The sequence below is a fragment of the Saccopteryx leptura genome, chromosome 2 (genome assembly GCF_036850995.1).
Source record: "Saccopteryx leptura isolate mSacLep1 chromosome 2, mSacLep1_pri_phased_curated, whole genome shotgun sequence".
NCBI classification, from domain to species: Eukaryota; Metazoa; Chordata; class Mammalia; order Chiroptera; family Emballonuridae; genus Saccopteryx; species Saccopteryx leptura.
The window spans coordinates 191,805,810-191,828,613 of record NC_089504.1 but is presented as its reverse complement, the minus strand read 5'-3'; the positions used below and the strand labels follow the sequence as shown (position 1 = coordinate 191,828,613).

Sequence of the window (22,804 nt, the reverse complement as noted above, 5' to 3'; positions counted from 1 at the left end):
TTGATACTTTATTTCACAGATTCTCACAGACTGAAGGTTTCCAAGTCCGAATTCCAAAGTAAAAACTTCTGGCTTCGTTTCATACAGTCACTCATTCAAACAGTGAATATTAGTACCCTCTCTGTGTACCCCGTCCTTGGGCATAGAAGGAGCATGAGGAAGCTTAATATAGCTAATAGTGTAGAATTTTTTCTCCTTATTTACCCATTATTTCATTAAACATCCTCAAAAATTCTATGTTAAGCATATCATTGTCCCGTTGTGCAGGTGAAGAACCTGAGAGTGGCAGACCAGGAGAGCAGGTCTCCTGGAAGTTGGGCTCTTTTCACCATAATTACAGGACTACTTTTGTATGAAAAATAAGGCACTTTTGATTTTAAGAAACTCATGGTCTCCTTAAGATAATATTTAACATGTGTTTAATACATTTACAAATTACTACTATTTTCTTTTGTTTCAACTAAATCTTTATAGTAGTGTGGTTTACAGAGCCGTGCTAAATCAAACAATACTAAGTAAAGGCAACATGTTGGCTGGACAGGCTTATGAAGCTCAGAGAATTGAATATGCTTATTAAAACACTAGATACCATTATTAATTCATTAAATTATTACTTTGTCTTCAAAAAATAATACTCATCCGCTTCACTCAGCAAAAGCTTCTTTTTCCTTATTGACATCAGATAAAACCTCTTCAATTTCTAGCTTCCTATCAGATTTGTATTTTTCTCCACTGCCTTATCCAAATTGTAATCTACCTCCACAGGTTCCATTCTACTGGCATTATCTTCAAGCTTTTTCAGTCTGTTCTCTATGTAGGTACACAGTGAATTTTCCTGAACTATAAACCCTTCCATATCTACAGCAAATATTTCCATATGCCAGAAGTTTTCACCAATTCACTGCAAAATGAAAGAGAAAAATATAGAGTATTAATTTTTTCAGAAAACTAAAAGTATTCATTTTAAAATATCTGCTCTTTGGCCCTGGCCGGTTGGCTCAGTGGTGGAGCGTTGGCCTGGTGTGCAGGAGTCCCAGGTTTGATTCCCGGCCAGGGCACACAGGAGAAGCACCCATCTGCTTCTCCACCCCTCCCCCTCTCCTTCCTCTCTGTCTCTCTCTTACCCTCCCACAGCCAAGGCTCCACTGGAGCAGGGTTGGCCGGGCCACTGAAGATGGCTCCATGGCCTCTGCCTCAGACGCTAGAATGACTATGGTTGCAGCAGAGCAACGCCCCAGATGGGCAGAGCATCGCCCCCTGGTGGGCATGCCGGGTGGATCCTGGTCGGGCGCATGCGGGAGTCTGACAGCTTCCCCGTTTCCAACTTCAGAAAAATACAAAATAAATAAATAAATAAATAAATAAATAAATAAAAATATCTGCTCTTTGTGTCCCTTTTTTATGTTAAAATGCTTTTTCTTTTATTATGTGGTAACGGTGATAGTAGAAGAAACATTTATTTTCTCTTCCAACATACTCCTCTGTTAGTTTTCTGTCTTAATAAAGCACTCACTTTATCACCGATTTGTTCTGGTTTCCACACTAATTCTATTGTTTCCCTCTTCAACTATGGCCAATACAGCAGAAAAACTGGCCCTGTCTCTATAACTAGATTTCCTGCTTGCTATTTGTAAAATAAGTATATAAAAAGAAGATGAAAGATAAAACCATTAAACTATAGGATCAAAAAGAGGAAGGAAATAAACAATAATCATTAAAAAGAATTATACTTGAGAGGGGAAATATACATATATATCAGTGAGAGGAGGGGAGATAGTGAGGCAGACTCCTACATGTTCCCCAACGGGGATCCACTCAGCAACCCAATCTGGAGCCAATGCTCAAGTACCGAGCTACTTTTAGCAACTGAGGCTGACATGCTCAGACAAACAGAGATATCCTCAGTGCCCAGTGCCACTCTGGAACCAATTAAGCCACTGGCTGTGGTAGGGGAAGAGGGAGAGAAGGGAGAAAGAGAGGAGGATAGAAGCAGACAGTTGCTTCTCCTTTGTGTCCTGACTGGGAATCAAACCTGGGACATTCATATGCTGGGCTGACACTCTATCCACTGAGCCATTGGCCAGAGCCCTGAGAAAAATATTTAAACAATAAAATAGTAAAGATAAAGTGTGAAATATTAACTAGGTAAAAATGTTAAAATTGAAGTGATCAAAGGAGCTAGGTGAAGAAAAGCAATGCACTTTGTAAACAAGAATAAAAATCTAACATAATAAGTATAAACAAAAGAGAATCTAAAATAGTCAAAAAAATTTTATAGGGGTAATTTAAAGAAATATGATAACCAATGATATTTATGACAAAGAAGGTTTCATGGTGATAGGTACAGTGAAGATTACGAAGATAGCACACTTGAACTACTGGAGCAGTGTTTTCTTATACCAAATGTTACCTAGTTCTTTTTGAAAAGCGTCAAGATCTAAGGTTGATTTATATATGGCATATATGGCCATGGCATATGGAACAAGCAAAGTAAACAATGTGTTAATAAAACAAAAGGAAGGGTAGACAATAGATTCTACCCAAACAAAGATCTGCAATATATTTTGGCTATTTCAATGTAGAACCAGATGCTGGACCTGATGGCTTCACATGTGAATTCTACCAAATATTCAATGTAGAACCAAATGGATTTGACTACATACCAGCCTGTTTCTAATCTGTGAATTTCAGGCTTAATGTTTCTATTATATCACTTTACACTTATCAGATTAGAGACAGAGAGAGAGAATTAAAAGCAATATTTATTGTTGTCAGAGTTATGAATAACAAATTTCTCTCCTCCACTGTTGGATGGCTTTGTGGGAGAATATCCAACAAGTTAAAAATTAGTATATCTTTCTGTAGCACTTACAGCAAGTTGCTTAGCCAATAAAGAAAAAAACCACTGCTAGCTTTTCACTGAGACCTTCATAAAGAGTAACAAATGGATCATCCAGGGCTACAGGGGCAGAGGGGTAGCTACTGTTATAAAGCTTATTTGAGCCACAAATCTCATTACGGAAATGAATTTTGTAAGAAAAGATAGAACACGCTTGACCTGTGATGGCATAGTGGATAAAGTAAAGTGTCGGCCTGGAATACTGAGGTTGCTAGTTCAAATCTCTGGGTTTGCCCGGTCAAGGCACATATAAGAAGCAACTACTATGAGTAGACACTTCCTGCTTCTCCCCCTTTTTCTCTTTCTCTCTCACTCTCTCTCTCCATCTCTCCAAAAGTCAATAAAAAAATCTTTAATAAAGAAAAGGAAAGGTAAAACACTTCAATAAGTCTCTAGGTATAATATTTTAAAGTCCCACCTGAAAGACCATTTACTCTATCAAACTACATGTTTCAGGCACTGACGTATGATCAATTCATTGGTTCACAATTCATACAAGTATTTATTGAGACATTACTACCTGAAAGGTACTATGCTAGACCCTTGGAAGAATGTATTTAAATAACAATCATGATAATTGCAATTGTAGTAACCAACATTTATTGAGTCTTTGTTATATGTCTAGCTCTATGCTTGGCTTTTCACAAAGAACATCTATAAAATATTATAATTTACTCTTTGCAGAAATACTAAGTGTTATAATTATCCCCCTTTGTTAGATGAAGAAACTGAGGAACAGTTTAGTAAAGTGTCAATAATAGAAAGTTCAAACATACAAAAAAATTTTATAAGAGTTTATTAGTATATTTGAACCAAGCTGAGAACAAGCCCAGAAACAAGATCTCAAAGAATTGAGAAAATGCTTTAGAGAATGGCAGTTCTACAGTTCTCTTTATATATTTAGAGTCAAAGGATAAAATGTAAGGAAGGCAATATGAAATCCATTGGTAGTAGATTAAGAAGCAAGAGAAAGGAAGACAGGAAATTTCTAGAATTGGATGAAAAGTAAAATGGAGAGGTACATCTTTTATTGTGGTGAGTACAGCTAAAGTAGTTAACATTTAATATTATAGTAAATCAAGATGGTATGGTATTCTGGCAACAAGACAGCAATGAGGAATTTTAGGATCATGGCGCTCTAGTTATACATATAAGGCATTTGGAAAAGAAGATTGTTCTAGCATTTTAAAAGTATATTATCCTAGATTCATAAGAATGGTGGACAGGGCTGGTTTAAGGTAAATATTAACTCTTTACTAAGGAAACTATAGGCCTGGGATGTGACTACCCACCATCACCTGCCTAGTTAGGAATTTATGATCAGGTTACCTTGAAGGGTTACTTTCCAGCATTGAGCTTGTCAGGCCTGCCATGTAGCCAGCCCCTTTTTCATTCATTAGTAACTCATCTAAGATCCCACATTCAGTAAGTAGTAGAGTCAAGTTTGAATTAGAGGCACTATGACTGGGATATATGCTCTTAACTACAGTGTTCTGGACTCCTCTGGGAAGGGGAGACGTGAGGGGCTGAAGATTGACTTAATCACCAATAACCAATGATTTCATTAATTATACTTACATAATGCAAGTTCCGTAAAAACCCTAAACAATGGGATTCAGAGAGTCTTTAGGTTGGTGAACACATGGAGGTGCTGGGAGGTTGAGATGTCCAAAGACAGCATGGTAGCTCCATGTTCCTTCCCACATACTTTGTCCCATGATGCATCTTTCCCCTTTGGCTGTTCTTGAAACTTGTGCCAATCTAAGAAATGTCCACACATGCAGAAAATTCTTTATGAGTTTATTTGAGTCAAACTGATGATAATGCCAGAAAGCAAGATCTCAAATGCTCTGGAAAACAACAGTTTTGCATTTCTTTTATACATTTGGAATTAAGGAGGGAATATAAGGCAGATTATATAAAAGTGGGAGAAAGCAATGTGGGGATTGGATTACAAAATAGTTACCAAAATTATGTTCTCTCTTCAGGATGATTATGCTTCTGAGGGGTCTGAAAAAGAGACATTTCAAAGGTGAGTAATCCTAGGTGTATAATAGGTAGGACTGTATTAAGGTAAAGATTAACCTTTCAATAAGGAAGCTATAGGTCTAGGACTACCCACCATGACCAGCCTAGTTAGAAATTTATGATAAGATCACCCTGTGAAGTTACGTTCGGTCATTGGATTTGCCAGCCTTATGATAGAGCCCCCTTTTTCATGCATAGCTATATCCTTTATAATAAACCAATAATAGTAAATAAAGTCTTTTCCTGAATTCTGTTAGCTGTTCTTGCAAGCTACCCAAGGAGAGGGTTATGGGAACCCTTGATTTATAGACAATTGGTCTGAAGCACAAATGACAACCTGGGACTTGCAATTGTCATCTGAAGTGGGAGACAGTCTTATGGGATGTGAAATCCAAGTGTAGGTTGTTCCCAACTGACTATAAATCGAAGATTCACATGGCCCTGTCTTTGAGTTCAATTAATTTGCTAGAACAGCCCACAGAACTGAGGAAACCGTTCTACTCACTAGATTACCAGTTTATTACAAGGACATTAAAGGATGTGAACGAATGTTCAGGTTAAGAGATACACAGGGCAAGGGTGTGTCCTGGTTCACCAACCTGGAAGCTCTTAATCTTTTTTTTTTTATATATAGAAACTCAATTACATAAGCATGATTGATTACATCATTGGCCATTAGAGATTCATTCAGCCTTCAGTCCCTCTCCTCTCCTTGGGGGCCAGGGGTGAAACTGAAAGTACCAACCCTCTCTCTAGTTCTGATTGGTGTCCCTGGCAAACAGACCCTATTAAGTTACCTAGGTGCTTTCCAAAAGCTGCCTCATTAACATAACAAAAGACACTTTTATGTTCTCAATACATAGGAAATCCCAAGAGTTTTAGGAGCAGGAAATAGACCAAATGTATAATTCTTATTATAAATCCCTATACCATAGGTGTAATAAAAAAATGCCTTACCATTTCAGCAAGAAATGTGCCCTTTTGCAGAGAGTGCTGCAGAATGTTGGCCCTTAGACTTGGTTAGACCCTCTCTCTCCCCCGACCATTGAGAGAAAATATTTGCCTGCTAGTTTATTTTTTTATATAAAGTCTTAAGACCTTTACATGAAAACTTTACTGTGGAATTGATTTTTTAACCAAATTAAGCATTAAAACTTTTGAAGAACAATCATGTGTCTTTGAGTTTGAAGCTTACATGTTCCAAGATAAATACTGTTTTCCTTTATAAGAAATAATGATTTGACCCACAATAACCGGGTACTGCTTCTGAAAGTCAGAAAAGCCTGCTTCCTTTGTGCCCAAGTATATTCATGAAGTCACTTACTTCTTTAAGAAAAATATATTATCGTAATAACCACTAATAGAGGCAAAAATACTTTAATTCTCAAAACTCCCCCTGGAATCGTCTAAAGAGAAACTTATCACACATGTATCATCCATGCAGCACTGTATGGCACAATAAAAATTAAGATTTACACTGAAAATCAATCTTCTTTAGTTTCATATTTAACCTAAGCACTATATCAACAGAATATAAGATAAAGTACACTGGTCATGGATTTCAACTGAAATGGCTTAGAAGATAAGAAAGCTCAGTTGTAATTTGTTGCTTATTCTTTATAAGTCTTTGAAGCTCATCTTTAGAAATTTATTTAAAATTTCTTTTATTTAAAAATTCTTCTGGCCCTGGCTGGTTGGCTCAGCGGTAGAGCGTCGGCCTGGCGTGCAGGGGACCCGGATTCGATTCCCAGCCAGGGCACATAGGAGAAGCGCCCATTTGCTTCTCCATCCCCCCCCCCTCCTTCCTCTCTGTCTCTCTCTTGCCCTCCCGCAGCCAAGGCTCCATTGGAGCAAAGATGGCCCGGGCGCTGGGGATGGGTCCTTGGCCTCTGCCCCAGGCGCTGGAGTGGCTCTGGTCGGGGCAGAGGGATGCCCCGGAGGGGCAGAGCATCGTCCCCTGGTGGGCAGAGCTTCACCCCTGGTGGGCGTGCCGGGTGGATCCCGGTCGGGCGCATGCGGGAGTCTGTCTGACTGTCTCTCCCCATTTCTAGCTGCAGAAAAAAAAAAATCTTCTATTTCACATGTACCAACAATAACTAAATAGATAAGACCAAATTCTTAAATAAAATTTATTTAATCTTAGTTTTTATTTCATTTGGTTTGCCAATTACCTAATAGTGACCATCACCATACATTTCACATATAGACAAGGAAGAAAGGAGGTGAAAGGAATAGCTATATGGGTGCAGTCATGCAAAGGTACAGTATATGATCGAGATCGTTTGGGGGATGATCAAAACTAGACACCATAAAAGGATAAAAAATAGGAATATATGCTTCTATCATTGTAAGGTCAATGAAACCACCAATGGTCGCCTAGTAACCTAATTGGACACCTATCCCAACAGCCAAGGGTATTTTTATCTAGAAAATAAAATAAAATTAATTAGTTATCCCTTCTACACTGTTTTCTGATTCCATTTCCATTTGCCTTTGGAGCAGATATGTCTCTCGGTTTTAATAATTCATATTTTTTATTCCAAATTCAATTACCTCTTCTAGTACCATTGTGTACTAAATATACTTTCGTTTTCTTCTTGACTTTTAGGCATAGACATTGTAAGGCCAGGGGCCTCCGCCATTGTGGAGGCTGGCTCTCATTGGATTTGGGCAGATGACAAAGAAACAATTGAGCCAAAAAATGGTGAACCATTCCTTTATTTTAGCCTTGCACCGTTAGGTGAGTAAAACACACACGGAAAGAAGGAAAACACTTCTCTTTCACTCAGAGCTTACAAAGCTACTGACACATTTGGTTTTTCCTAGAATCAAAGGCCCCCATCAGTCTCAGTCAACCCTGATTCCCCATCTGCACACCTTCTCCCTTTTCCTCTCTGCACAAACTGGCTTCTCCCTCAGCACCCTGCCATCTTGACTTCCTTCTCCCTTCTTCTTCTTGGCTCTGTTCAAAACTTTTTTGGTGCAAAACCCCTCCTCCAGCAAACATTAGCATAACAATGGCCCTTCCCAAGCAGGAAGGTAGTCCACAATTTGCAATCAACTGCCTTGCTCTGAGGGCAAGCACACACGTGACTACCCAATGCCATTTTTAACAATAAAAGTGTGCAAACTCAAAAAACACAAATTGTACAAACTCATTTGCCCAACATGGATCTCTAGAGTCAGAAAGATATGTCTGTTTTATCTGCCTGAGTAATAGCTGTGTGATCTTCCGAAAATTACTCTCCTTTTCTGAGCCTCACTATTCTCCTAAGGTTGCTGTGTGCATTAAATGAAACAAATAATGTGAAGCCCTAGCACTGTGTCTGGAATAGAGTAAGCTCTCAATAATGGTAATTATTCTCTCCTCTTCTCTTTTGATGTCTTGCCTCCTGTTCAGTGTATAAACCTGCTCAGCTTCCTCATTCCCAGAGTACACCTGCATGTGTATACTTTTCCTCAAGGCCATTACATGCTTAATCTTCCCACTAGCCCTTCACTGCCAAAGAAAGAAGAGTTTTCTGGGGCTCACTCAGCTTCTCCCTTCCCACTCATTCCTAACCACCATGCAACATGAATCCTACTCTTGCCTCTCTTCTGAATATGTTCCAAAAATGGTCTACTAAATTGTCAAATCCAACTATTTTCTCTCAGTTTTTAACCACTTAGCCTGTCTTCAGCATTTAGCACCATTGAACATCTCATCCACTGGAAAGTTTCTCTTCTCTGATCTCCAATGCCACTGGAGGGGCTCCTAGTCTTCCTTCTACCTTCTCTGGCCCTGCACTGACAACTGCCCTTTTCTGCTTCTTCCCATGAGTAGCTTTGCCCATCCATGAGGATACTAAAGAGTCAAGGGGTAAAAGTGTGATGGCTCCAACCAGAGACTTCAAGAAGTAGTGCCACACTGACAATGATTTTGGCAAAATGAAGATAACTTTTTCAGATGTCTTAAACTCAGTGTTGTTTCCTAACCAACAAACACTGAGGTGATCTTTAAACTGCTTCACACCCCAGTTACTCAAATCAAAGTGAGGGGAGGCTGGAAAATGTATCCATAGCTTTACAGTGAGCACCTCAGAGAACATCCTTCCTTGTCTTCTTTTCCTACACAGATCTATGAAGGAGTTGGTGGGACAAATATCTAAAATGACATAACTGCTCAGCACTGTGTATGTAAATCTGAACTCCAACCAACTACAAGTAAGGTAAGCTTTTTCTTTTCTTTTCTTTTCTTTTTTTCATTGTATTCATTTTAGAGAGGAGAGAGGGCAGCAGAAAAAGCAGGAAGCAGGGAGATGACGTCAGAGTAATGGCGGGGTACGAAGCAATACCAATAAATCTCCCCCAAAATTCAACAAGATCTTCAACCAGAAACAGAAAAACCTATCCTTGGAGCCTCCAGATGTTTCACAATACACCCGAAGGTATGGTCGAGTGAAAAATTGGCTTAATATATAACCAAACCCCGAAGGAAATAGGGAGTAAGAAATGCTCCGCCTTCCTCACTAACCTAATCAGGGCGGCTTTCTCTGGGATCCGTGAATATAGAAACTGAAGCGGGCAAAGGGGGTGAAAGGATCCAGGCCGTGGCACAAATGGCTGAACCAGCTGTGGCACAGAGATCCAAGCAGAGGAAAAACTGATCCTGTGGCAACCCAGGCAATACAAGCTAACACTCGCGCCAAACCCAAACAAAGAAAGACAAGCGGGGCAGCCATTTGACCCGATCTCCTGGTCGGCGCGCGCAGATAGTGGGCGAGAGATTTCTTCCTAAGCCCCGGGAGTGGGTGTCCGTGTTACCCCACAGAGAGGCAGAGTCAGAGGCCTTTCTGTGCGCCGAAAGCGGAATCTCTGGGCAGCCCCAGCGCCCTGGGAAAGCCGCGCACGGGAAGGAGCGAGAACTAATTCCAACCGTGGAACTTTTCCGTGCTGGTAGGGGATTCACTCAGAGGGAAACGCGGCTGGCCTCATATCCTGGTCTGCGTGCGCAGATAGTGAGCGAGAGATTCCTCCGAGTGCCTCGGCAGTGCACGCCCATGTTATCGCACAGAGGGGCAGAGTCAGTGGCCTTTGTGTGGGCCAAAGCGGAATCTCGGGCTGCCACAGCGCCTTGCAAAAGCCGCGCACGGGGAAGGAGCGAGAGCCAATTCCAACGCTGCAACTTTTCCATGCGGTTGGGGGTTTCACTCAGAGCCTGAGACTGCTGGCCGGATATCCTGGTCTGCGCACGCAGATAGTGAGCGAGAGTTTCCTCCAAGCGCCCCGGAAGTGGGCGCCCACCTGTGTTACTGGACAGAGTGGCAGAGCCAGAGGTCTTTGAGTGGGCGGAAACCCCGCCTGATTATGCTAGCAGCTCTGACTGACTGAGCCTTACCCAGAGCCCTGTGCTGAGTGGAAATAGAGTGGGGAGTTGCCAGCTCTTTGAGCCTCTTACTATCCAGGCAGAGGCAGCAGCAACCCCATAGCTGGATTATCAGGCTACTAATTGAGGAAGGAAAGACTAGGAGAAAGGCTCCAGGAACACGGACTCTCTCACTGTCGGAGCCTATAAATGCTAATGAGCCTCGACTGCCAACGAGACTAAAGCACAATACATGACATCGCCATAGAGACTTATCAACTGCAAACCTCTACCTGAGCATGCCAAAGGGGCAGAACCCAGGGTACAGAGTCACCGATCAGGAAGAGGGAGAGAAAAGGAAAAGCAAGAAGATAACCTCTCAAAATCAAAAATAATCTGCAGACTTTATTACATATCCCATTTTATTATATTTGTTCATTTGTTTCTCTTATCTTCATTCTTGATATTTTTTTTCCTCCTCCAATTTGGCCGATTAACTCTGCCGGTCTTACTCTCTCCTCTCTTGAACTATACTACCCATAAGTGTTACATCTCCCATTATCTTTTCTCTCCTCTTCCTTTGTCTCTATGAGGGTTGCACTCCAAAACCCTTAACTCTCTCTCTCTCTCTCTCCTCTTTTTTATTTTTTCTTCTTTTAGTGGTTCCCTCTTTTTTTCTCTCTCTTTCTTTCTTTTCTCCCTCTATATTAGTTTCTTCCTTCCTCCTTTACATCTCCTCTCATTCAAACCTCAATAACAAACAAATTATCTTATCTGGGACTCAAACTTATGTTTGTGGCATTTTGGGGGATTTTTACTTGACCTTTTTAACTCACTAGCAGTGCTCCCATTCCTGGCTCTCCATTTTATCTAGTTCTTGTTCCACTAAATACAATAGTAATTTTTTAATTTGTCCCCCCATTTTTCTGTTTTCCTCTTATTCCTCTCATCATAACTCTTAGTCAACCAACACCTAAAAGCAAATCATTTTATTCTTGACCCAAATTTTTTCCTTATTTGCTTTTTGCTGGTCCATCCCCCTTCTTTTTTCTTTTCTTTTTTTTTTTTCTTTTTTTTTGCACCTTTATTACTTTTCCCCAATTCAGGCCCTCCATTACAGGCATTGTTTGTTATAATTCACAGTTCACCACAAGATTTTCTCAAGAAAGAGGGGAGAGGAGAGGAGAGGAAAAAAGGAGGGGGGGAATAATTTCCTTTTTTAAAAATTTTTATTTTATTTTAATTTTCTCTACTTCATTATTAATTTTTTTTAAAAAAACAACTCTTTTCGATTTTGTACTTTTTTAACTTTTTTTTCTTTATTAAATCTCATTAATACTATCAACAAAACCACCCTCAGATGCCATTAAGGAAGAGAAAATCGAATATCATGGATACAAAAGAAAGAGAGGTAACACAGCTAGATGAGGAAAAATCTATGGAGAAAAAATTTAATATATTGGAAACTTTGGAGCTAAATGACAGAGAATTCAAGATAGAAATCCTAAAAATCCTCTGAGATATACAAGAAAACACAGAAAGGCAATTTAGGGAGCTCAGAAAACAACTCAATGAACACAAAGAATATATTTCCAAGGAAATTGAAACTATAAAAACAAATCAAACAGAGATGAAAAACTCAATTCACGAGCTGAAAAATGAAGTAACAAGCTTAGCTAATAGAACAGGTCAGATAGAAGAGAGGATTAGTGAAATAGAAGACAAGCAACTTGAGGCACAGCAGAGAGAATAAGAAACAGACTCAAAAATTTAAAAAAATGAGATAGCCCTACAAGAATTATCGGACTCCATCAAAAAGAATAACATAAGAATAATAGGTATATCAGAGGGAGAAGAGAGAGAAAATGGAATGGAGAACATACTCAAACAAATAATAGATGAGAACTTCCCAAGCCTGTGGAAAGAACTAAAGCCTCAAGTTCAAGAAGCAAACAGAACTCCGAGTTTTCTTAACCCCAACAAACCTACTCCAAGGCATATCATAATGAAATTGACACAAACCAATGACAAAGAAAAAATTCTCAAGGCAGCCAGGGAAAATAAGAATACAATATTTAAAGGAAGGCCCATTAGATTATCATCAGATCTCTCAGCAGAAACTCTACAAGCTAGAAGAAAGTGGACCCCAATATTTAAAGTCCTGAAAGAGAGGAACTTTCAACCACGAATACTATACCTATCAAAGCTATCCTTGAAATATGAAGGAGAAATAAAAACATTCACAGATACAGAAAAGATGAGGGAATTTATCATCAGAAAACCCCCACTCCAGGAATTACTAAAGGGGGTTCTCCAATCAGATACAAAGAACAAAAAAAAAAAACAAAGCCACAAATAAAAGCTCCAAGAAGAACACAATAAAACCAAATTTAAACTGTGACAACAACAAAAAGAAAGGGGGGGGGGAGAGGATGGAGATTAACAATAGCAAAGGACAATGGAGTGCAAAAGTACTCACAAAATAGTGTGCTACAATGAACAGGGTAGGGACCCTTTTCATTACTCAAAGGTAACCACCATAGAAAAACCCACCACAGAAGCACATGAAATAAAAAAGATAGCAACAGAGGAAAGATGTATGGAATACAACCAAATAAAAACAAAAGATAGAAAAAGAAAAGAGAAGGATCAAACAAGACACAAAACTAACAGAAAGCAAGATATAAAATGGCAATAGGGAACTCACAAGTATCAAAAATTACACTAAATGTAAATGGATTAAACTCACCAATAAAAAGGCACAGAGTAGCAGAATGGTTTAAAAAAGAAAATCCAACTATATGCTGCCTACAGGAAACTCATCTAAGTAACAAGGATTAAAAACAAATTCAAAGTGAAAGGCTGCAAAACAACACTCCAAGCAAATAACATCCAAAAAAAAGCAAGCGTAGCAATACTCATATCTGACAATGCTGACTACAAAACAGGAAAAGTACTCAGAGACAAAAATGGCCATTTCATAACGGCTAAGGGGACACTGAATCAAGAAGACATAACAATTCTTAATATATATGCACCAAACCAAGGAGCACCAAAATATATAAGACAGCTACTTATTGATCTTAAAACAAAAACTGACAAAAACACAATCATACTTGGATACCTCAATACACCGCTGACGGCTCTAGATCAGTCATCCAAACAGAGAATCAATAAAGACATAGTGGCCTTAAACAAAACACTAGAGCACCTGGATATGAAAGACATCTATAGGACATTTCATCTCAAAGTGACTGAGTATACATTTTTCTCCAGTGTACATGGATCATTCTCAAGAATTGACCATATGTTGGGCCACAAAAACAACATCAGCAAATTCAGAAAAATTGAAGTTGTACCTAGCATATTTTCTGATCATAAAGCCTTGAAACTAGAATTCAACTGCAAAAAAGAGGAAAAAAATCCCACAAAAATGTGGAATCTAAACAACATACTTTTAAAAAATGAATGGGTCAAAGAAGAAATAAGTGCAGAGATCAAAAGATATATACAGACTAATGAAAATGACAATACGACATATCAGAATCTATGGGATGCAGCAAAAGCAGTGATAAGAGGGAAGTTCATATCACTTCAGGCATATACGAACAAACAAGAGAGAGCCCAAGTGAACCACTTAACTTCACACCTTAAGGAACTAGAAAAAGAAGAACAAAGACAACCCAAAACCAGCCGAAGAAAGGAGATAATAAAAATCAGAGCAGAAATAAATGAAATAGAGAACAGAAAAACTATAGAAAAAATTAATAGAACAAGGAGCTGGTTCTTTGAAAAGATGAACAAAATTGGCAAACCCTTGGCAAGACTTACCAAGGAAAAAAGAGAAAGAACTCATATAAACAAAATCCAAAATGAAAGAGGAGAAATCACCACAGACACCGTAGATATACAAAGAATTATTGTAGAATATATGAAAAACTCTATGCCACTAAATTCAACAACCTAGAAGAAATGGATAAATTCCTAGAACAATACAACCTTCCTAGACTGAGTCAAGAAGAAGCAGAAAGCATAAACAGACCTATTAGTAAAAAAGAAATAGAAAAAACCATTAAAAACCTCCCTAAAAATAAAAGTCCAGGTCCTGACGGCTATACCAGCGAATTTTATCAAACATTCAAAGAAGACTTGGTTCCTATTCTACTCAAAGTCTTCTAAAAAATTGAAGAAGAAGCAATACTTCCAAACACATTTTATGAGGCCAACATAACCCTCATACCAAAACCAGGAAAGGACTGCACAAAAAAAGAAAACTACAGACCAATATCTCTAATGAATACAGATGCTAAAATACTAAACAAAATACTAGCAAATCGAATACAACAACATATTAAAAAAATAATACATCATGATCAAGTGGGATTCATCCCAGAATCTCAAGGATGGTTCAACATACGTAAAACGGTTAACGTAATACACCATATCAACAAAACAAAGAACAAAAACCACATGATCTTATCAATAGACGCAGAAAAGGCTTTTGATAAAATACAACACAATTTTATGTTTAAGACTCTCAACAAAATGGGTATAGAAGGAAAATATCTCAACATGATAAAGGCCATATATGATAAACCATCAGCTAACATCATATTAAATGGCACTAAACTGAAGGCTTTCCCCCTTAAATCAGGAACAAGACAGGGTTGTCCACTCTCTCCACTCTTATTTAATGTGGTACTAGAGGTTCTAACCAGAGCAATCAGACAAGACAAAGAAATAAAAGGCATCCATATCGGAAAAGAAGAAGTAAAGGTATCACTTTTTGCAGATGATATGATCCTATACATCGAAAACCCCAAAGAATCCACAAAAAGACTACTAGAAACAATAAGCCAATACAGTAAGGTCGCAGGATACAAAATTAACATACAGAAGTCAATAGCCTTTCTATATGCCAACAATGAAACAATTGAGAATGAACTCAAAAGAATAATCCCCTTCACGATTGCTACAAAAAAAATAAAATACTTAGGAATAAACATAACAAAGAATGTAAAGGACTTATATAATGAAAACTATAAACCATTGTTAAGGGAAATCGAAAAAGATATAATAAGATGGAAGAATATACCTTGTTCTTGGCTAGGAAGAATAAATATAATCAAGATGGCTATATTACCCAAAGCAATATACAAATTCAATGCAATTCCCATCAAACTTCCAATGACATTTTTTAAAGAAATAGAGCAAAAAATCATCAGATTTATATGGAAGTATAAAAAAACCCCAAATAGCCAAAGCAATCCTAAAGAAAAAGAATGAAGCTGGGGGCATTACAATACCTGACTTCAAACTATATTATAGGGCCACGACAATCAAAACAGCATGGTATTGGCAGAAAAATAGACACTCAGACCAATGGAACAGAATAGAAATTCCAGAAATAAAACCACATATATAGTCAAATAATTTTTGATAAAGGGGCCAACAACACAAAATGGAGACAAGAAAGCCTCTTCAATAAATGGTGCTGGGAAAACTGGAAAGCCACATGCAAAAGAATGAAACTGGACTACAATCTCTCCCCCTGTACAAAAATTAACTCAAAATGGATCAAAGATCTAAACATAAGACCTGAAACAATTAAGTACATAGAAGAAGACATAGGTACTCAACTCAAGGACCTGGGTTTTAAAGAGCATTTTATGAATTTGACTCCACAGGCAAGAGAAGTGAAGGCAAAAATTAATGAATGGTACTACATCAGACTAAGAAGTTTTTGCTCAGCAAGAGAAACTGATAACAAAATAAACAGAAAGCCAACTAAATGGGAAATGTTATTTTCAAACAACAGCTCAGATAAGGGCCTAATATCCAAAATATACAAAGAACTCATAAAACTCAACAACAAACAAACAAACAATCCAATAAAAAAATGGGAAGAGGATATGAACAGACACTTCTCCCAGGAAGAAATACAAATGGCCAACAGATATATGAAAAGATACTCATCTTCTTTAGCTATTAGAGAAATGCAAATCAAAACTGCAATGAGATACCACCTCACACCTGTTCGGTTAGCTATTATTAGCAAGACAGGTAATAGCAAATGTTGGAGAGGCTGTGGAGAAAAAGGAACCCTCATACACTGTTCGTGGGAATGTAAAGTAGTACAACCATTATGGAAGAAAGTATGGTGGTTCCTCAAAAAACTGAAAATAGAACTACCTTATGACCCAGCAATCCCTCTACTGGGTATATACCCCCAAAACTCAGAAACATTGATACATAAAGACACATGCAGCCCCATGTTTATTGCAGCATTGTTCACAGTGGCCAGGACATGGAAACAGCCAAAAAGCCCATCAATAGATGACTGGATAAAGAAGATGTGGCACATATACACTATGGAATACTACTCAGCCATAAGAAATGATGACATCGGAACATTTACAGCAAAATGGTGGGATCTTAATAACATAATACGAAGCGAAATAAGTAAATCAGAAAAAACCAGGAACTGCATTATTCCATACGTAGGTGGGACATAAAAGTGAAACTAAGAGACATTGATAAGAGTGTGGTGGATACGGGGGGTGGGGGGGTGGGGGGGTGGGGAGGGGGGGGGGGTGGGGGTGGAATGGGAGAGGGAAAGGGGGAGGGGGAGGGGCACAAAGAAAACAAGATAGAAGGTGACAGAGGACAATCTGACTTTGGGTGATGGGTATGCAACATAATTGAACGACAAGATAACCTGGACTTGTTATCTTTGAATATATGTATCCTGATTTATTGATGTCACCCCATTAAAAAAATAAAATTATTATAAAAAAAAAAAAAGTAAAGCAGGAAGCATCAACTTCCATATGTGCCTTGACCAGGCAAGCCCAGGCGACCTCAGTGTTCCAGGTCAACATTTTATCCACTAATACACCACAGATCAGGCAAGTTGAACTTTTACTACAATTATATTTTTTAATCCTGGATCCTAAGAAGTTTTTATTCTGTTGCTCATCAGATATGAATCTTATACAAATGAACATCAAGAAATGGTGCTGATCAGAGCATGAACAAAGAAAACATTTCTGAAACTTTTCCTTTGCTACCCTTCGCAAGGGCTTTATTTATTTTCAATTAAGAGAGCATTAGAGTTAATACAAAACCATAGTGTATATTACCACAGTTTGCCATAAACATATTGGTTAACAGCATACTCCCTACAGTAAATCTGACTGGTATCAGGTTCCGCCTCAACCACTTATTGGTTATGTGAAATTGGGTAAGGAATTTCATCTCTCTTTAAAACTCTGTTTTGCTAATCTATTAATCAGGGCAAATGATGATACTTTTTACATAGGGGTTTGAAAAACATTAAATGAGAAAATAGACATAAAGTATTTAGCACAGTGCAGGACAAATGATTTGCATTCAAAATATGTTATATAAATATTTTTTTTCTTTTGCTATATTTCCAGATTTACCTCCTCCATTTCTGAGAAATTCTGCTGTAATTATTTGTAAATAAACAAATGTGTTTGTGTGTGTGTGCGCGCGCGCATGCGCGCGTACGTGTGTGTGTGTGTGTGTGTGTGTGTGTGTGTGTGTGTGTGTGGTAGCTAAGTTGGGAGATAAAGCTGGGGAACTTGGTTCATGCCCTGCTGAATATTTTGACAAGGCTTCAGCATTCAGCCCAGAATAGAAGTGGACCCCTGTGTACAGCCTCCTCCAGAAAACACAGAGGGGCATTCAGCCCCTGGTGTTGGGGAAGGAGGAAAGCTATCACATATCCTGTATCAAAATGTGGGAATGAGGTAAAATTTCTATTTCAAACCTCTTCTCTACCAGAGTAACATTCCACTGTTGTCTTATGAATTATAAAAGAATAATTCTTATCCTTAAAGTTGGAAAACACATATAAAGAAGAGAACAAAATTAGCCATGACCTCACAACTCAGAGAGAACTTCCACTAATATTTTGAAGCAATTTCTTTAGTCATTTTTGCATCTATTTGCACATCTATAATTTACATAATTTAGATAAGTGCTGTATATAGTTTTGTCTACCTTCCTTTCAGTGTTATGAACATTTTTCAATGTCACTGAAATGTCTTCAAAACATTCTTTCTAATGACTACCAAATTGTCCTTTTGATGAATGCACTACAATATTTATATTATTTTAATGTCTCTTATTATTTTCTAATCACAAAATAGTTGAATATCCATTTATAAAATTAGAAAGTACAATATATAAATCACTCTTAATTTTATCCTCAGATTATTACCACTCTTTATATTTTATATGTTTCCTTTATGACTAGCTATTCCATATTTAAAATAATTGAAATCATATATTACAACTAGTGTACCATGTCATTAAAAAATGCTTTCAAAACAATTTTTAAGGCCTGCAAAATGTTAAATGATATACAGTATGTGTGTTCTCAATCTCTTACTGGTAGGGAGGAAAGAAATTGCTAGCCTAATGGGGACAGAAAATGTCCAGAAAGAGGGGAAAGTTTTGTATTATACTATGCCCCCTAAATCAGGAGATTGTCTAGAAATAGAGTCCAGACTTGCTTTGCATGCAAAACTAAGTGGTGCCTTACAAAGGCCATATCACCACACTAAGGGAGGGTAACTGTTTGAATTAGAGCTCCTTCAGTTACAAGTGGCAGAGCCCTTTCTCAAACAAACTTAAGAAAAACTCAACAACAGAAAAAATAAAATAAAAATAGAGATAAGAAAAAAAGAAGGGAAAGAGAAAGAGGAAAAAGAGAGACATTTATTAATTAAGATTTTTTAAAAAAGTTTTATCATTACAGAATCCAGAGGGTCAATGTTGTTAGAACTTCCTCATTTGTCATCTCTCATTCCTTTTCATCTGTGTTGACATCATTCTCTCCAATATGGACAATATGTATATTTTCTTGAAAGAAAGGTGATCATATGATCCTCTGGCTTATAGTTTATTTAAAAAAAAGTGTGTGTGTGGGGAACTTGGCTATAAAAAGACATTCACCCTTGGTGAAGGTTTTGATAAGGCTGCAGTCTCTGCCCAGAATAAAAATGACCCTTATTCACTACCCCCTCCAGAAAAGACAGAGGCCACTTTAGCCCCTGCCCTGGGGGAAGAAGGAAAGGTATCAAGTATTCTATACTAAAGATATGAGAGTGAGTTACTTGTGTGTCTTTTTTACACACAAGTCAGAGAAAGGAACAACACATCCCAGAGAACACTACAAACTCTGCTCTGTGGGAAAGAGGAGGGCTGCAGTGGGGAATGGATAGAAAGTTCTCCAAAATCCTAGAGAAGCCTGGCAGAGCTGGGAATTAGGGACGGAGTCCTGACAGTCATCTACAACTGAGAAAAGAGCATGGGGGAAAGGAGGGGGTAGAGAGGGACCACTGCATGGACCAGAGTGAGCAGGAGAGATTTTTAGGGGCTGCCATGAATGCTGAGGTTTGAAGGAAAATCTATGGCCAAGGAAGATTTCTGGGATGCTTTTTGTAAGGTTCCTATGTCTAGTCTGACTCTTTAAGAACACCAAGAACAAAGATATGCATTGATCTTCAAGGTTTTCAAAGACAAACTCATGTTTCTTTTCAATGTTACTCTGTTCAGAGACTGGGCCATATGACACCTGAAAATAACTTTTTTTTTTTTTAATTTTTTTGTTTATTTATTTATTTATTTTACAGAGACAGAGAGAGTCAGAGAGAGGGATAGATAGGGACAGACAGACAGACAGGAACAGATTGATGAGAAGCATCAATTATTAGTTTTTCGTTGCGACACCTTAGTTGTTCATTGATTGCTCTCTCATATGTGCCTTGACCGTGGGCCTTCAGCAGACTGAGCAACCCATTGCTTGAGCCAGTGACCTTGGGTCCAAGCTGGTGAGCCCCACTCAAACCAGACGAGCCCGCGCTTAAGCTGGAGACCTCGGGGTCTCGAACCTGGGTCCTTCCGCATCCCAGTCTGATGCTCTACCCACTGCGCCACCGCCTGGTCAGGCTGAAAATAACTTTTAAAAGTAACCAAAATATGAACCACCATATTCTCCTTAGAAAGTGGCACTCACACTGCTTTACACGTGATCTGTAAAGTTTATTCACCCCATTTTTCCCCCTCTGGTTCTCCACCCAAATGTTTAATACCTTTTTATTTTGTGAATGGACTAACTCACCATGTAGTTGTGGAAAAGCTATTCTAAATTTTGTGTGGTCTTGCCTCTGCTCTGTAATTTTCTTTCCTCATCTTACCACACTCTCCTCACTGATTATAAGCTATTACTGTGACGAGGTCTTGCTTTACTTGTCCCTGATAGCCCACAACCTTGATCCAGAACTTCACAACTAATGCTGCACCCTTGTTAAATTATACTGAAGGGAAGGAGAAACTTCTCTATATTAAAGAAATCTGCTTTATCTTCATTCATTCATCAAATCAGCAAACATGGGCTGAGGATTTAATACAGATAAAACTCATTGTACAAACTTCTTTTCTATTATCCCTCAAGAATTTGACTTTTCACCTGCTGATCATTTTTAAATTGGCAGTAAGCAAAGCATATGGTAGAATGAAGAAGAAAGCAGAGTTTTGTCCTGATAAACCCTTACCTTCTATTGTCAAAGAGTAGAAGCACTCAGTGGTGTTCTCCATTTCCAAAGAACAAAGCATCTTTTTTGTATTGAGATAGTTAAAAAAAAATATTTTAATTGATTTATTTTGTTCTTAAATTTTTTTTCAATTACAGTTGACATGCAATATTTTTGTTAGTTTCAAGTGTACAATGTAGGAATTAGACATTCATATAATTTAAGAAGTGATTAGTCTAGTATCCATCTGATGCCATACATAGTTGTTACAATATTATTGACTGTATTCTCTATGCTGTACTTGACATCCCCATGACTGTTTTTATAACTAGCAATTTGTACATCTTAATTCCTTCCCTTTTCCCACACATCCCCCCAGTCCTTCTCCCATTTAGCAAGAGATGGTTAAAATTCTTTAATCAAGAAGAGCTTTGGCCTGATAATTAAAGTATGAATTTGATTTAGTTTATCTGATCTGAGGATAAAAGAAGAAAAGAAATGTGGTTTGGGAAGGGGGAGGCGTCAGGACACCAGCCACAGTACAGACAGAGGTATCTCTGAGTCAAGACAGGCCAGACAGCTTCCTCAAAGGAGCAGTGGTGGTGAAGAGAAACAGACAAGGTTAGGAGTTAACCCTGTGTGGGTATTTCGTCACACTCCAGTCAGAAGCCAGATGGAGCAGAAGAAAGAAAATAGAAGAGTTGGTGGTTTTCAAATAATTCTTGGTGTCTCCTTTTACCACGTCAACTCAGACTTGGCACACAACCCCTTCCTCTGCTGTTCTCTCAGGCCACTTGTCACCAAGGAGGGAATGAGGGGTTGCTGGGGAGAGAGGGGCTGAGGACTAGCCCTGCAGGCTTGCCTAGGACTCTCTAGGTTTTAGTGCCTGCATCCTGGGAAATCCCCCAATTCCTTGTCAAACTGGAGGGATGCTTATCCTACTCACCAAACTTGAAGTAGTCATATGGAAAATTCAAGTATATATTCATGGATTTGCTTAGACATACTTTTTTTTCACAACTTTAAAATGTTCTGATTGGATCCACACAGATAGCACATGTCTTCATTATAAAACTGGAAAGGCATGAGCATTGGACTGGACTGCACAGGGGAGTGGGGAGAGTCTCAGTCTCTGGAAGAAATTTGTAAACATCTCATGGCAAATACAGGGAAGGAAGCTCTTGCAACAGTTTTAGGAAGCAAACAATATTTAAAAATATTTTTTACCCATTTAAAATATGTAGATGCTGTTGAGAGTTCTTTATTATTGATATGAGTTTTTACATCAATATAAGTTTTGTTTGTTCACTTGTTTTGGATTTAGAGAATGTAACTATTTACAAGAGATTTCACTGGTTCATGTGTAACCCCACCCTACCCCACTCCAGCCCACCCCACCCCAAACCAGTACTTCCCATGGTCTTAGCTTTTCAACTTGGAATCCTCCTAACAACATGGTTTGAAGAATGTAAACCTCATGCTTAGGGAAGTACTGTATTCACATTTCTTAATGTTCTGCTGTGAACCATCAGCTTCACAGAGTGCTGACACTATAAGTGTGAGGTCTCTAACCTAAACCAGGTGCTCAGCATTGCCAAGTCCTCTGTTCAGCTCCAAACATTCATCTAGGCACCCCCACCCCTTCATATCAAGTCACTGACAATGCAGGAGCCTTGGAAGATCCCCTCCTCACTGTCTGGCCGGCAGAACCTCAACCTTGACTCAATTTACACCTCTCTGTTTCTCCCTTTCTCCTGCATAATAAAAGAAACACTTCTCCATATTTCTAAGTCGTATCCTCTACTTTGCTTATTCCATCCTCACTTTCCTCCTAGGAGCCCAGCTGTTAGTAACCGTCATCTCTGCCTCCAGTTATCTGCAGCTGCTCCTTCTCTCTGGCTCAGTTCTTCAGCATTTACACATGTATAATTCACTCCGATTTGTAAAATAAATTATTTTTCTATCCCA

General features: G+C 38.5%; 1 protein-coding gene across 1 annotated transcript in view; it reads left to right on the top strand.

Moving 5' to 3' along the window:
- The window catches only part of KCNAB1 (potassium voltage-gated channel subfamily A regulatory beta subunit 1), a 589,565-nt gene that overhangs the window by 547,890 nt on the left and 18,871 nt on the right, over window positions 1-22,804 (top strand). The window lies entirely within an intron of this gene.